The sequence below is a fragment of the Elephantulus edwardii genome, unplaced genomic scaffold (genome assembly GCF_000299155.1).
Source record: "Elephantulus edwardii isolate Elephantulus edwardi_28Jun2011 unplaced genomic scaffold, EleEdw1.0 scaffold00053, whole genome shotgun sequence".
Classification (NCBI taxonomy): domain Eukaryota; kingdom Metazoa; phylum Chordata; class Mammalia; order Macroscelidea; family Macroscelididae; genus Elephantulus; species Elephantulus edwardii.
Window position 1 is genome coordinate 13,945,019 of NW_006399803.1, and position 14,107 is coordinate 13,959,125.

Genomic DNA, 14,107 nt, shown 5'->3' on the forward strand with positions numbered 1-14,107 from the left:
TGGCTAGCCAATCATTAATGCATTTGACACACCATTGTCACGGTGTTCAGCCTCACAGCAACCACAAGTGAACGCTGTATGGCAACTTGTACACCAGGGCTATACACCTAGAGGAATGTCTGAACAAAAACAATGAAAGACAGGCCCAAGGGCAGCAGATTAAAAGTCATCCACCTTTGGTTTGGTGGCATCACTTTCTGTCCACTGGGCCAGCTGATCTCTCTCTCTGTGTTGATATTATTGTTGTTAAGTGCCGATGAGCCGCAGGTGACTCATAGTGACCCTATGAAGGAGAGTCCTTGACGCTTCCCAAGTTAGGTAGTAATTTATAAAACCATTGCTCATGTAGTATTCCATTGCTATGTAGTATTCCATTGTGTGAATGCACCATAATTTCTCAAGCCATTTGGTTGTGTTTGGACATACAGGCTGTTTCCATGTTCTTGTGATGGTGAATAATGCTGCTATGAACATTGGTGTACAAGTTTCCATTTGTCCCTTAGTTCTCAAGGCTGTCAATTTTATGAAAAATATCCCCATAACATCAAGTTAGGGAAGCAAAAGCCTTCAGGAAAAAAACTATAATAAACTTTTGATATGATAATTGAATCAGAGACAATGGTATGAGCTCGTCTTTAGACAAACACAATGAGCATCTACAAAAGAATGAGTGGTGTCCAGTCTTGTACCATTTTCACAAATTGTGATGTTTGCTTGAGTCCATTGTCATGATTACTGTACGTTTTAAGCATATTTCAGCACAGCATCTCATCTTCAAGCACTTTAAGATAATACTTTGTTGAAGTCCATAGGGTTTTAACTGGTGAATATGAAATTACATCATTAGATCTTTCATTCTAGTGTCTTAGTCTGAATGTTCTGCTATAATCTGTTCATCATATTGATGCTTCTAATATTTGCAGTACTAGTAGCATAGTTTTCAGCATCATAACCATACTCAAACTACTACGGCACAAGAAACTGATGGATAATAAGGTAGGTAGGTAGATAGGTATATATATACATATAGGTAGGTAGATAGAGACAGAGGGAGAAAGAGAGATTGCCATTGAAAGGAAAGTCAAAGGAAAATAACAGTATTTCAGTAACAATGAACAAAGTAAGCATGTGATATTGGCTTCTTTTTACCTTATTCCACCGGGTTCATTAAGAATTACTAGGGAGTTGTGATGGCTTTGTGGTAAGGAGTTGGGCTGCCAATCTAAAGGTATGTGGTTCAAATCCACCAGCTGATCCATAGGAGAAGGATGGACAGTCTTCTTCTTTTTTGATTTATTTAATTGGGACTTTAATGAAAGTTTAAAGAAAATTTGGATTTCCATTCATCATTGTTGCACATTTTCCTCCCTATAACCCTCTCCCTCCACATTAACTTTTCTCTTTTAAAAAATGTTTCAATTACTGACTCTGATAATGAAAACCTACTGGAGGGTCAGCTGTGTGTTAGGGTTGGTTTTTTTTTCTTTTTAAAAACTTTTTCATTGGTTTGCATACAAAATTTGTATACATTATGATTCATCCATATACATTGTGTTTCACATGTTATCCATTCACATTGTATTCCATATGATCATTCCCATACATTTTGTTTGGTGTGGGGTTTTATGTAAAGAAAATTTTTATTTTATATTGGTTTACTTACAAAGTTTGTATACATTGTTTTTCACACTAAGGTATTTCCCATTTCCTTTACCCACACCTTATGTGTTAGTTATGACTCTGCAACTCTACAACAGAACTAAGGACAGGAAAATAAACCAAATATACCTAGGACATTTTGCACCAGAAAGCAAAAAAAGTGCTCAAGCGAATGCATCAGAAAGATGTTAAGGCATTTTGACTGTGATTCTAGTAATCATTTAATGGCAAGTTGAGTAATCAAATAAATAACTGCAATGATTGATTAAAAAAAAGAACATTTCATTGTTATTGAGTCAAAACCTCAATAGCTGACCCTCCAGTGAATTTCAGAAGCTATAAATCCCAGGTGAGGAGACTGCTCATCTTTCTCCCATGGAGCATCTGGTAGATTTAGACCTCCTGCCTTGGGTTTGCAGTGTAATTCCCTATCCACTAGGCTACCAGAACTTCCCAATAATGCATGCTAGCCCATTCAATGAAATAAGAATAAAAAATCATCTTACATTTAAATAAGTAAATTGAAATGTTTTCAAAGGGTGAGAAAGGAATGGTTTCAAAGTAGCTTCCTACAAAACACATTAATTACAAGGAAGAGAAAATGAATTTATTATGGAGAAACCATTCTTAATAAGGGATTAAAGCAAACCTTAACAGTAATAGGTTAAACAGATGTATGCACACCAATGTTTATTGCTTCTTTATTCACAATAGCAAAGACATGGAAGCAACCCAAGTGCCAATCAACAAATGAATGGATGGAAAAACTATGGTACATTCACACCATGAAATATTACACTGCATTGAAAAACAATGAACTCGTATAACATTGCTCAACACGGGGAGAGCCTGAAGGACATTATGCTGAGTGAAGTATTTCAGTCACAGAAGCACAAATATTGCACAACACCACTGTTATAAAATAGGACAGACAGAGGTGGGGTTGGGGAGAGACTGGGGGGAAATGGATATATAATGAACACCGCATTAGATCAGATGAGAAGAACTGTCTGAAAGGAATATATGATTAGGCCTTATATACATGACAACAATCTGGAACAAGGGCTACATTGCAAGGAGGTCTTGGGGAGGAGGAGTAAAGGGGAGAAGAAAATGTGCAATAATGGAAATGAAAAATTTTCAATGTTCAAAAAAATATATTGTGAACCACATGACAGGACACATTGAAAGCGAGCACATTGTCATCTCTGCATTATTCCTGCCAAAATTGATGATCTGAATATGACCAATCATATTCTAAAATAATAAGTCGGCTTTTAATTTTTAAAGATGTTAAATAATGAACTCAAAGGCAGGCTGAGAAAGTGGTCTGCCCATAAACTCATTGCTGTTGAGTTGGTTCCAACTCATAGTGACCCTTCACCGGGTTACCAAGTCTGAAAATGTCAGTGTGAGTTCATTGCTCATCCTTCTGCAGAGGAACTGGTGATTTCCAACCACTGGAAATCTGTGGCATTTTGGGTAACAAAACAACACCCAGAAGTCTTTGCAGGTAGTGAAAACCAAAGAGACACAACAACTAAATGCAATCAGTAATTCTGACCTAGATTCTTGTGGGCCAATGGAAAGTGTTGCTCAACTGATCAAATGTGAATAAATTCTGAGAATTAGAGTGGTATTATGTGGATGTTAATTTCTTAATTTAGATCACTGTATGTGCAAGAAAGCCCTTATTTTTAAGAAATACATTTTAAGTCAGTGGAGCATTCACTCAACAATTTTATCTCCTATTGTTCTAGGAAGCAAACATGCTTCTATTATATTATGAAATTTTCCCTAATATTAAGATTTTTTCCAAGAATTAATTTTAAGAATATCACAGTTACACTTCACATGGAATTACTACTTTCTTTTTTCCAAGGGGAAGTATTTTTAAATTGTCCCTATTCAGGGATTTTTCATAGTAAATAATTGAATATTTATAAATATTTCTTCAGAAGACAATCAACACAATTAAATTTTTCCTTTTAAGCCTCCTAGGGACTTTTAATGCTGAACAAATACTTAGATGCCAAGGGAAGAAAGAGGCTGTGTGCTAGTCAGATATGGGGTATCAAAGAGATGCCATAGCCCTGTAGCTTCTAAGAAGGGTTAGATGGGTCCTTCTAAATTAATACTTTTAATCACAAGCTGAATCTTTAAAAGCTAAGTGTAGAGATAAGAACAATAACATTAACGGAGAGAGAGAGAGAGAGAGATCAGCTGTCCCAGTGGACAGAAAGCTATGCTACCAAGACAAAGGTGGGTGACTTTTAATCCGCTGCTCTCAGGCCTGTCTTTCATTGATTTTGTTCAGACATTCCTCTAGGTCGTATAGCCCTGGTGTACAAGTTGCCGTACAGCGGTCACTTGTGGTTGCTGTGAGGCTGAACACTGTGACACTGTGACACTGATGTGACAAATGCATTAATGGCTGGTTACCAATGTGGACAGAGAGTGGGGTGGAGCTCCCAGATTAAAACAAGCTTGGAAGGAGGAGTGGCATCCACTTCCATAACAGCTTGCCTCCTGGGAAACCCTATGAACCTGGAGAGAGGAAGAAAGGCACCCAAGAGTCGAGGACTCTATTCTCCTTTATAGGGTCACTATGACTCGCCTGCGACTCATGACTCATGGCACTTAACAACAACAACAACAGTGATAAGAACAGCTATTTGTCAGACAATGTCGTTTTCTTCTAAATTTAGCAATTATCACTTCAAGTAAAGGAATCATCCTTTGTGATGATACCCAAAAATACATCTCCTTACCCACATTATTCTGCTTTTGTCAAAGACCCAAAAGAATTCTGAGTTAAAGTCGTCACCAAAAAAAAGGAGGAAGGGAAGAGGAAACAACATGAACACGTGTAAAGCACTATGCAACTTTATAAAATCTTAATGTTGACAGCAGGTACTTAACGAGCATAGAGCCAAGAAAATGATGACTACTTGGAAAATTTGTGCATAGTTAGACTAAGAGAAAGAGAAGGAAGTTCTAGGACAAAAGCTGAAGTTTTCTAAAGATACGACTTCTGGATACAATGTCAAATTTGCATGTATGTCCTGCTCTTATAATTATGGTTCTTGTGTTGTCATATATATAAACTGTAACCTTGCAAGATGAGAAAGATCATCTCGCTACCATTATTCTCAGAATTGCATTACTAGTTTTAAAACTGAGTGACCTTGTCTTGGATCACAATATGGAATACACATGGTGCAAACAGCTTACAATCCCCTGTTAACACGGTTAATGAAGTTAGCGTTGGTCTCTTAATTTTGTTTGCCTTTTCATTTTCTCCACATCAAAGAAAAGAAAATTAGATCAAAATTAATGTCTAGGCTCAAGAGACATTGAACTTCATGCCTACTCTCTTTATTACTCCAAATGTAATTAAGTATGTTGACTTCAATAAATGCACCTTCTGCTATGCATGCATCGATTTCAACAGTAATGAGTTTGCATTCATTATAATTTATTTTAGCAAGATAATTAATACAACTCTTGTTTATTTCTTCAATCATGAAAAAGAATGAGTGTTTGCTTATTTGTTTGCACATGTTGATGATTCAGTGGTCTTTTGTGTGCTTCTAAATTGCAGTATGAAATAAAGTGCAGGCTAAATGGGAGCTTCAAATCTTCCATCATTGATCTACAGCTTTGACCTGGGAGCTCAGAAATCATTTCTAAGGAAGATCCAGGTGCATCTATTTTTATTCTAACAAATTTAATGAGAGTCTTGACATCACTAAGTCACTAGTTATGCATCTTTAGACAGTCAATCATATTTCTACATGCATATGATTCATCTTAAATGGTAATTTTCAGTCTCATAATTTTATTTTGCTATTTGGAAATCTAGATTTCTGGTTTATTATACCAACATTCATATCTTTCTCTCTTACATATTTCATCTATCAGGTTTCTTCTGGTCTTTTCATTCCTTTCATTACTCCCTGCCTCACTAGTCAGCGAGTTCATTTCTAACAGGATCACTTCCTTGAGGAACCTTAGTGAGCAAAGACACAAGAAAAGTAAAACAAATAGTTGAACTTTCAATTACTCAGCAAATTCTTTTTAGATTTTTTCTCTTTACATAAATATGTAGAGGATCAATGTGATAGATTTTAACTAAACTTTTAACCTATTTTTAAGGAACTTTAAAAATGTCTATAAATAATTGAAGAATGCAATCTTCTAAATATTTATGTTTCAGTAACTTTCTCCAATAATTCCGTCAACTAGGACTCTCTACAATAAAGAAAATACTTTATAGCCTGCCTGGTAGAAAAGCCAGGAGTCACATATGGCTATTGAGAAGTTAAATTTCATTAGTTGGAGAAATTACATGTTTAAAATTTTATTTATTCTTAATGAAAATAACCACCTGTAACTGGTGGCTGCTATGTTGAACAGCACAATCAAGATAATACAATCTTCTTTTGACAAGTGGTTAAACTCTCAAAAACCAAGTACTTAGAAACTTGAAAACTCCTCACTGACCTTTCATTTTAGAGAAAAAAAATATAAAACCAAGAAGTGTAAACAATGGATTTGATTTATATCTTGAGTTTACATTTAAACAGGCTGCAAAGGCAAGTAAAATGTAAATCAAAAATACTTCTTATTCTTCACCTTCTAAAGTCACTCTCGGTTTGTTCAACTGGATTAATATCAAATAAAAATTATACATTGAACCTTAGATGCAAAGATGTACTTATCTAAGCATAAATTTCTATAAAAATAATATTTTCATTTACTAGATAGCAGATATCATCTTCCACATCACTGGGCATCTATTAGTGGTGATAGGAAGAAGGGAGAAAGGGAGAGACACACCAAAATATAGTAGAAACATCATTGTGAAGCACAAATCCATGTATGGGTAGGCAGAGAATACAACGATTAGAGAAAACTAGATACTTAATGGGTTAAAAGTCACAAATTAGTAATTTAAAAAATTAAATTCAGAAGTTACATTGAAAGAGTCTATATGATTAGTTGTTGTTTTTATGTGCCCTCAAGTTGTTGAGACCCATAGCAATCTCATGTACAGAAGATCTGAACCATGCCTTGCACTAAGCCAGTCTCACTAATTCTGACATACCAACCCATCATCTCATCCGGGGTCTTCCTCTTCTGTGCTGTCTCTCCACCCTTCCAAGCATGATGTCTTTCTTCAAGGACTGGTCTCTCCTAGCCATGTGCAAAAAGTATGTGAGACAGAGCTTCAAAATCCTAGCCTCCAAGGAGAAACTTGGTTTCACCCTCACCAGGACAGACCTATTTGTTTTCTTGGAAGTCCATGATATGTTCAAGACTCTTCTCCAGCACCACAACTCAAAGGCATCAATTCTTCTTCTATCATCCTTAGTCATTGTCCAGATCTCTGATGCATAGCAAGTAATTACAAAGACCATGGCCGGGATGACTAGTACATGTTCTAAATATACTATATTCAAGAGAGATATTTTCTTCAGTCTGCAGTACATAAATACTAAACCAATACAACAATCTTCTAAAATACATTATTGGTGTTATTGTCTAGCTATCTTCAAGCTGGTTCATAGTCATAACAACTCTATGTACATACAATGAAACCCATATTTATTCTCCATCATCCTTACAATTGATGTTATGTTTGAGCCTGTTGTTGTAGTCACTGTCAATATATTTCATTGAAGGTTTCAATTTTTTTATAACTCTTTTTCTTCCAAAGGAAGGAAAAAGAAAGAATGGATGTCTTTGAATTGTGGCAGTAGGAGAATTGAATGCACTAAGGACTGCCAAAGAACAAACAAATGTGTCTTGGAAGAATTACAACCTCAGTACTCCTTAGAGGTAAAGATGGTGAAACTTAGTCTCACGTACTTTGGGCGTGCTATCGGCAGGAGTCTGAATGTGGAAAAATACATCATGTTGGGAAAGGAAGAGAGTCAATAAAAGAGAAGAACAATCTCAGCTTAACGGATTGACATAGTGACTGCAACAATGAAATGCAGCATGGTAGTGATTGTGAGGGTGTCTCAAGATAAGGCAAGATTTGGTTCCGTTGTTCAGAGAATTGTGATGAATTGTAATTGACTCCATGACATCGAACAAAAGCAAAATTTCCAAGCAAGATTAATGTCTTTCTCGAGATAGTGATCACTCTGGATAACATGTTCAAAGTACATGATACCAAGTCATACCATCCTAGCTTCTAAGGAACATTCTAGCTACACTTCATCCAAGATAGGCTTTCTTTGTTCTTCTGGAAGTCCTTGGTACATTTAGTATCCTTTATTAATACGCTAAACTAAAAGCATCAATTCTTCAGTCATTCTTATTTATCGCTCAGGTTTCATATGCATATCAGGTATTTTAAAAAGTACCATGGTTGGGGCCAGGTATACTTTAGTCCTCAAAGTAATAGCTTTGGGCTGTTTCCATGTTCTTTCAATCAGTGGTTAATAACACTGCTATGGACATTGGTGTACAAATCTCTGTGTCTCAGTTCTAATTTCCTTGGGGTATATTAGTGGAATAGCTGAATCATATGGAATTTCCATGTTCGGTTTTTTGAAGATATACAAAATTGCCTTCCAGAATGGTTGTACCATTTTAGAATCCCAACAACAGTGTATGAGAGTTCCCAGCTTTGCACATCCTCTCCAACATTTATTGCTTGCTGCTCTGATAAAAAGATAGTTTTTGAGTGCTAAGACACGACTTAACAAATTACCAGTACCAAAGAAAGACCTGATCACAATAAACAAAGGCCAGTGGTAAACAAAAATTCTGTTTTGTTCTTTGCTTGACTTTAGAAACTTATTTAGTAACTCAAGGTTGACAATGGCAATTAGATCCTTTATCTGACTACATAAAGAGATCATTGAATCTTGCCACTGCTACAAAGTACTATAATACTTTAATCAGAAATTTGGTATCACACATCTTCAAAAAAGGAAACAAATTTTCAGAAAACCCTAATTTCGTCTTGTCTAAAGAGCAGAAAATGGGACATGGGGCACAGGGACATGAGTGTCTTTCTGAAAGGTACAGAATGAGTGAGAATAGCACAGCCCCTCATAGGCTCAGAGCAGAAAGGAGATAAAGAGCCTGTAGCCTAGCCCCATGGTGCTTCACCAACAGCAAAAGGTTTTTTATTCACTGTTGACTCACAAACTTTACTACAAGTTGTGGTACTGAGAATGGAGTTTATTGGGGAAATAAGTTGGAGAATGGGGGAGGCAAAGAATATCACCCAATGGAAGTCCAGGTTTTAGTGCAAGTTCCAAATCATAATTTCTCAACTAATCTTCAATTATATTCTGTTTTTTTTTATCATTTAAATCCAAATCATCTAACAAGATTTGCCTTAGAGCAATTTTAAGTCAGCTTATCCTTAATTGTACAGCAAGAACAATAAAACCTTTAACTGTGGTCTTTATCTCAGGGATCCTCTGGTTACTCCTTGTCACAGTTTATCCAATGCCATGTCACAATCTCTCCACCACCATCACCAAGGTCTCACCACCCGCACTGTCTCACTCTCATCCGGATCTTGCTCCAGTCTCCCTGAAGTCTTGCTCCCACAAGTCTTGATACTCAATGTGGGAAGTGCTCTTTCTCTTCTCCTAGTCCCACAGCTATTTATAATTTGCAAGACCATTTGTCTGCAAATTATAAGGTAGCAGGAGACCAGAGGGGACTTAAAGGAGGTTAGGATGAAATGGGGCCATTGGAGGCCAGGGGCCAACTTAGATATGCACCCTGGTCGGGGTTTGGGTGGGAGATGATTTTGTGGGGAGTGGGGGACTGAAGAGTAACACTAAAAGGATTAAATAGGTTTTTGCTCCTCATGTATTTGTTTTCCTGGACCCAGGATTGGAGGGCTTCACACCTATACTCTGTGTATACAAGAACCAGATTTCTAATAATTCCCCTTTCTTGTTACGTATAAATGCTATAAACCAGATTATTTGGAAAAAAATAATGACTAATAATAAGCCAATGTTTAGGCTAATATTACAAGTCCCATGACTTAAATTCTCCATTAAATCATGTAGATAATTTATTTCTTTTTGGAATATGTTTTATTGATGTGATTATTTTTGCAATATGTAAATAGTGTTTCTTTTGCAATTTTTTTGAATGATGCCCATATTCCCATATTTCTTTAAATTATTTGTATTTTCTTATAGAAATTTTTAACTATAAAATATATCAAGAATACTGTTTTTAAGGCAAACTAAAACCTACTTTAAGATACAAAGTGTTAAATGCCTGTGTGAACCACTCTGATGCCTCATCTAAAATAATAGTCATAAATAATAAGAGGTTTATTTCTAGAAAAAATGATCTTTTTACTATAATTTTGAGGAAAGACTACTAATTAAGTTTTTACAGAAGTGCTAATATAAGTTAGAATGTTTTAAATTAAGGCTATAAATGTATTTGCATTTGTGCGTGATTTATTGTGACTGTTTACTTTTTAGATTTGCAACTTTAATGTACATTGGCTGTTTTATCCTATTCTTAAAAAAATAGCCTATATTATGTTTCATTTTATACTTTATTTTATACTTCATTGAGTTCAGTGGTGAAAATAGGCCAGAATTCCTCAAGCTCAGCATAGTTCATATTTTGAGACAAATAATTCTTCCTAGATGATGAAATATTTAAACATTTGATTACTGACTCCAAAGCAGAAAAAATTAATGACCTGCTCTTGTAAAGTTACAACAAAGAAAATCCTTTGGAACAATTGAACGCTGTCATAAGCAGTTTATTATAAGTCAAATTCATATGATAGTACTCAATAATATCAATAATAATTACTTGTTGTGAAGATTATCTTATGTATTTCAGAATAATTAGCAACTTTCACAGGTTTACCCACTCAAGGTCAAAGTAACATTCTCACTCTCCAACTTCAATATCTAAAAATGTTCCACTTGGGGTAAAATCATTTGAGTTGAATGTGTATATATATATACTGCTGTTGTTGTTATGTGCCATTGAATTGACTGAGACTCGTAGCGACCCTAGGAACAACAACACTATACCCTGCTCTATCCTGTACCAATCTTATTGCCTCTGATGCACCTACCCCTAATTCCCTAGTCACTGAATCAATCCATCTCATCAAGGGTCTTCCTCTCTTTCACTGTCCCTCCACTCTCCCAAACATGATGTCTCTCCCCAAGGACTGGTCCTTCCATGAAACATGTCCAAAGTATGTCAGACAAAGCTTCAGAATCCTTTCCTCTAAGGAGCAGCCTGGTCTCACCCTCTCTAGAACGAACCTGTTTGTTTCCCTAGCAGTCCATTGTATATTCCATACTCCTTTCAAACACCACAACTCAAAAACATCAATTCTCCTTCTATCATCCCTAGTCATTGTCCAGCTTTCTGATGCATATCAAGTAATTGCAGACTACAGCCTGGATCAGGTACACCTTAGTCTCCAGACTGACACTGTTGCTCTTCAGTACTTTGGACATATAATTTAAAAAAGAAAACATTTTAAGATCCATCCTGAAGTAACAAGATACTATCAGTACATGTACAAGGAAATCCCATTAATGCAACTATTAATCAAATATATGGATCAACTTGAAAACCAAAAATGAAAATGGATAATTTCTTACAACTTTTGTGGTCTGAAGTTGATATAATCAAGATTTGTTAATAATAATTGGTTATTGAAATGCTAAAGTTGAAAACAAAGAAGGACTGGTGCAATTATTATGGTTGTTATTGGGTACTACCGACTCATAGCTGACCCTCCAGCAGGTTTTCTGTGGCAGTAAACCACAAGGAGAAAATTGCTTATCTTTCTCCTGTACAGCAGCTGGTGGATCCAAACCACTTACCACTAAGCCATCAAAGCTCCCTGAAAAATGACGGGTAGTTGCAAAAGATAATTTGTGACACAAATTAGACTGGAAATTACATGCTTGAAATTTGTACAATGACTTGTTTATTTATTGCAAATACTTTAAAAAATAAATAAACTTCAAATATACCTGTGGATTTCACCTGATGAGCTATGTTGGAATCAGAAAGAGATCTTGAAAAAACTCAGTATTAGCAATCAACACCAAGCCAAGAGCTCACATGACTGTTAACTAGTCATATGCTGGTTCAAACTGAAGTTGAAGAAAAATTAAGTCCACAAGAAACAAAACATAAGTTTAAGTATTTTTGTTGTTGCAATTTGTTGTCATAACTAAGACTCATAGTGACACTATGCATAATAGTTCTGAACCCTGCTCTATCCTGAACCAATCTTACTATCTCTGACACACTAACTCTCATTTCCCCAGGTACTGTGTTAGTCTACCTCATTCGGTGTCTTCTTCTCCTGTGCTGTCCCTCGACCCTTCCAAGCATGATATCCTTCTCCAAAGACTGGCTTTTCCTGGTACATAACAAAAATATGTGAAATGGATCCCCAAAATCCTTGCCTCTAAGGCGAAGCTTGGTTGCACCTTTTCTAGGGCAGACCTATCTATTAGTTCTCTTGACTGCCCATGATATGTTCAAAACTCTTCTCTAGAACCATGATTCAAAGGCACCAATTATTTTTCTGTAATACTTGATCATTGTTCAGCTCTCTGATGTATAGCAAGTAATTGCAAAAACTATGGCCTGAAACAGGAACACCGAAGTCTCTAGAGTGACACCCTTGCTCTTCAGCACTATGGAGAGGTCCCAGACAGTAGATTTCCCTAATGCAATTCATCTTTTGATTTCCTGATTGCTTGTGCCAAGGATATTGATTGTGAAACCAAGCAAACTCAAATCATGAACAATCTGAGAATCTTGGTTTTCTTGATATTGAATTTCAATCTATATTGCAAACTACAGTCCTTGACCTTCTGTAGCAGAAGCTTCAAGCTCTCCTCAGTGTCAGAAAACAAGCACTTGTCATCTACAAACAAAGGTTGTAGGTTTATTCACTCATGATGCCATATGCCTTCTCATAACATCCAGCCTCTCAAAAGATCTATTTTGCATACAGATTGGAAAAAGTATGGAGACTGGCACATCCCTGACACACTCATTTTCTGATTTTGAACCATGTAGTGTTTCCTTTCTCTAGTCCTACAACTGCCTCCTGGCCTATATAGATTTCTCATGTGCACAATCAGGTATTCTGGGATTCTCATTCCTCTCATCTAATTGTAAAAACCATCTTAAAGATAGATTTGATACATTGCACGTTAATGACTGAATAAAAAACAAGATGAAGAATGATATCATTTAGGCAGAAAGCAAAAGGTCATAAAAAATACAAAGAAGAAATAAAAGATGAAAATAGAAATCAAAAGAGACTCTGAAACTTACATTGGAATGAAAAGAAGTAAAAGGAAAAAAAAAAAGAAATAATGCTGAGGTAAGAGAACTGAATAAAAGATTCCAAGGAGCAACTCAGGAAGACAAAGCAAATTATTACATTGAAATGTCAAGGGACTGGAGTTAGAAAACCAAAAAAGATGAACACATTCAGTATTTCTCAAGTTGAAAGAACTGAAGATTAAATTCAATTCTCTAGCAGTAACACTGAAAGATTCCATTGGCAAAATCTTGACTAATGCAGGAAGTATCAAGATGGAAGTCATACATAGACCCAATGTATGAAAAATAATTGATTGACACAGAACTATTTCAGGAAGTAGTATATGAGTAAGAACTAATAATATTGAAGGAAGAGATTAAAGATTAACTGATGGCATTGGAAAAGCATAAAGCCCTAGGAATAGAGGGACTATTAAACTGTTTCAGTAAATTGATATAACCTTGGATATGATTTTCAATCTTTGCCAAGAAATAAGAAAGAGTTACTTGGCCACCTGACTGGAAGAGTCTATATTTGTTTCCATTCCCAAAAAAAGATTAACCAACAGAATGTGAACAATATCATTAATATCATATACAAATGAAATATCACTGAAAATTATTAAAGAACAGCTGTAACAGTTTATCAAGAAGGAACTGCCCAAAAGTCAACCTGGGTTTAGAAAAGGCCCAAAGGATATTATTGGTGATGTCAGATGAATCTTAGTTGAAAATAGAGAATTCCAGAAAGATGTTTATTTGTCTTCTAGGACTATGAAAAGAAAACTGTCTATATGGATTAAAACAAATTATGACTAACGTTAAAAAGAATTAAAATTCCTGAATATTTCATTTTACTCATTCAAAACTTCCACATATATCAAGAAGCAGTTGTTCAAAAAGAACAAGGAAATACTGCATGTTTTAAAATTTGATAAGCTGTGAATCATGGTTGTGTCTTTTTCTCAATATCTAGTCAATCTGCATGATGATCAAATCATTCAAGAATCTGGACTATCCAAAGATCAACATGGCATCACTATTGAAGGAAGAGTCATCAACAATCTGAACTATGCATATGACAATCTTGCTTACAAAAATGTGAGTAAACTTTTAA